The 3658-nt window shown below is 39.3% G+C and overlaps 1 long non-coding RNA gene across 1 annotated transcript; it reads right to left on the bottom strand.

Moving 5' to 3' along the window:
* Positions 1 to 1478: 1478 nt before the first annotated feature.
* Positions 1479 to 2277, bottom strand: LOC125723888 (uncharacterized). Its single transcript, XR_007387018.1, has 3 exons — positions 2246 to 2277; positions 1586 to 2158; positions 1479 to 1504 (listed from the first exon to the last, which is right to left on the bottom strand). It is a non-coding gene; the product is annotated as an uncharacterized LOC125723888 (long non-coding RNA).
* Positions 2278 to 3658: the final 1381 nt, after the last annotated feature.

Below are 3658 nucleotides of genomic sequence, written 5' to 3'. Positions count from 1 at the left end.
TAGCATTTCAATCTCCCAAATTCCTGTGAAAATGTTACTGCGATTGACCATGTACATGACCGATTGACTACACACCAATACAATCCAAATCCAAAACACACATGGTAAATGTGCTTTTCTACTTTTATGAGAACTGAAAGCACTTTACAATTCATGCCTCACATTCACCCATCCACACACCGGGGGCAGAGGCTGCCATGCAAGGCGCCAACCTGCATGCCGGGAGCAATTTGGGGTTCAGTGTCTTGCTCAAGGACACTTTGATGGGGTCACGAGAAACCAGGGCTCGAACCTGCAACTCTCTGGTTGCTAAACGACAGCACTACCTCCTGCGCCACCATCTTCCCCAAATGTAAGGAGAAGGAGGTTCCTCGGAGCTCCGAGATGTGTTTGGCTGTAATAAATCTGGAATATAGTTATATGACATAGTTTTTGATAACACCAGCATTTACTTTTTAGCCTTTTCAGCTTTTATTGAAAGACAAAACAAAATTAAAAAATGCAGAAGTTTGAATCACTGTGTGTTTATTTCAGTTATTTTGTATTGGACTCAAGGATTGGTTTCATCATACAAATACAGCACATATAATGTTTACTTGAAAATACTGAAAAGTAAGTGATACCAGAATCAGGGGGTCAATAAGCTTTTAAGTAATAATGTGGATTGTGCTTGGGATAGAAGCTGCACTTTGTCTTGAAGAAAAGTATAGATTTTCAAAATATGCAAATTAATTGTAATAATAATATTAGTGACGTTCATTTTCAGATTACATTCATTACATAGCTAATAATACATTGAGAAGAAATGGTTTGTCATTATGTGGATGGAAAGACATGAAAGTGATGTGGAAAATCGCCTCTTACCACTGAAACACATGGGGATGGGTGGTGCTAATAATGGTACTGCAGCCAGCCAGTAGGGGGCGCTTGACATGTAGAGTTTTCACCTTTTAGAGACGTTATGGTCTCCATGTTTTTTGCAGTCAGTGCTTTGATCACAGATTTGAAAGCAGTATGCATAATGCATCAGGGCTCACGCTGAAATTCCCTATATTTGGATATATTATGTAACATGGTTCTGTAGGAATGTTGGTACCTTGGAAACACACATATACAAATATACCTTATATGTGAGTTTGGATATGGGTGTGGCTGCAACTGGAGAGGCTTGTAGTACATATTCTGCAAAAAATTTCATAATGGTTGTTGCAAATATTATGTACAAACCATGACAGAGACTTGAATGCATGCATGGGTTTTGTTGGGGAAGTATCAGTTCATGAGATACATTACTGAGGAAACTGTAATTGTTTAAACTCTTATTTAATACTATTAAGCACAGACACGTCACAAGGAAAATAAACTATTATTTATAATTATGGAGCACAGAATAACTAAACATAAAAAATATATATATAGCATAGAAAAATCCAATAATACTATCGGACAAAATGGCCAGGGAAATGTAAGAGAGAGCGGTGAGCTGGAGACCAGAGTCTTGACCCTGAGGAGTGAAATAAAATATTTAATTTCTCTGTTGTGTGACCTGACAGATACACTACTTGTCAAAAAGAAAAGAACTTACTTCCTCACGCATTTCTAAAAGGATGTTTTTGTCAAATCCCTGCAACTCACTGAAAAACAACAGATCAAATTCACATATTATGACATAAATAAAAATATAATATAGACATATAATATAGACAGTTCATGGTGCATTTTGTAATACTCAAGACACACCAAGGCCATGCAGAGTGCATACTGATAAAAGGGAGGGGAGGGGGGAATACTTCAATACATTCTCTGTATTACAAGTCCAACAATTCAAGGTGGTCTGTCTTACAATTGTCATGCGCCGCTTGTCCGCTCCTCCCGTGTGCCACGCCCCCTCGTTAACCTCGTGTGGAACCCCGATGTCATTCGCTGTTTCCAGTTGTTTTCATTAGTCCTATGTATTTAACTCCGCTTCAAAATATGTTTCCCCAATCATGTCATTTAAGTCGCTACTTCTATTGTTCCGTGTTCCTAGCTGGTTTCCCCAATAAATCCTTTGTTTCCCGATTCTCCGTCTTCCTGCTCCTGCTTCCCCGATCCGTGACGTGACAACAATCAACATGAACACACCACAGTCCACAGAACCAATCTGTCAAGGAACATCCTGCGAAATACAATATAGTACTAACGAAGACATTTGTTACAATTCTAATACAAATGTGACGACAGAAAATGCTGAAATCCACTTTACCATGTTTTTCAAGTATTTTCCAGTGTCCTGGGCTTATTCGGTTTGTCAGTTTGCTGCAAAAAGAAATTTGGAATAGTCAAGGACACAAAAAGTACAGCTTTTCATGTAAACGGGATTAAAACTCTATGTAGGAATAAATGGACAAACAGAAGACCTTTTGTCACATTTCTAAATGTTTTACTGTTAGGCCGCGTCTGGCTGTGAGTGTTACCCAGAGCTTATGACAGTCTCTGCCCCAACTGTCGGCAGGAATGAACAAAGAAAATTATGATTAAAAAAGATCCAACAATACAACTTAAATGTCATAGCATTTATTGTACAATATGCTATACATATGATCAGGATCACATAACTGCATGGTGCGCAAGTACGCATTCCCTGTACACTCGCGGCAACTCCTTGTTGTAGCAGCGCAAATGCGTACCATTTATTTTATGTGCATTCACGTTGTTATGAAAAGAAATTACCCTGCATCTTAACATTTATGTGGCTAATTTGTACTTCGTCTGCGGCATGAAGGCTAAAATGCACAATGATTTCTTGTCATAACATTGCGAATGTACATAAAATAAACACGTATTTGTGCTGCTACAAAACATTACCGCGCGTATCGGTTTAAACAGCGAATAAGTACTTTCATACCAGTTATGTGCCCCCTGCATATGATCATGTTTGCATATAAAATAAAGGGTCGATTTACGCAGGGTTGCCAACTTTGGTCAGCTGGTTGGCGTGAGATTTTCAATTCGAGACAAGTCTACATACGTATTCACATTTATATAACGGTTTTGTTACCTTGTAAATAGTCTTCAGGATTTGCAAACTGCCCAAACACTTTTGATGTAGCCAGTTTTAGGTTTTAAATGGATTAATAGAGATTCTCCATAAGATTTATTGCTGTGTGCGTTTGAGTCTGAAAGCCCGAGTCTCGCGCCAGATGCGTCAGAGTTGGCAACCTGCTTACAGCCGAATCGGACCTACGACCGGTCAGTCGGAGCCGAACGCGGCCGAAAGTCACCGACGAGCTGCAGAGGATCGCATCGTCTGTTATGGTACGAATAGGCGTCCGTGACAACAGCTTGGTTACTTTTGAATCACATGTACTTATCTTCTCAAACTTCTTACGATCATCTGAGAGACAGTCTGCATTTGGAAAACTCACAGCATTTAAAAAAATGGACAAGCAAGAAATTAAAGTTGTTAAGATTAAAATTAAAATTAAAATCAAAGTTAAAATAACACCCAAGGAAGGGGGAACTTTTTCCCCAAAAAACGAGGCACTGGAGAAGAACATCGGCGAGAACGTGGAGATGGTGAAGATCATTAAGAAGGATGACACGGACAAGCCCGGATCGACATGGAGGGTGTCTTACATACCGAAGGTAAAGCACTGGCTTAAGAGACCTTATTAGA

Source organism: Brienomyrus brachyistius, unplaced genomic scaffold (assembly GCF_023856365.1).
Source record: "Brienomyrus brachyistius isolate T26 unplaced genomic scaffold, BBRACH_0.4 scaffold52, whole genome shotgun sequence".
Taxonomy (NCBI): domain Eukaryota; kingdom Metazoa; phylum Chordata; class Actinopteri; order Osteoglossiformes; family Mormyridae; genus Brienomyrus; species Brienomyrus brachyistius.
The sequence above is the reverse complement of the archived record's forward strand: the minus strand, read 5'-3'. Positions and strand labels throughout refer to the sequence as shown.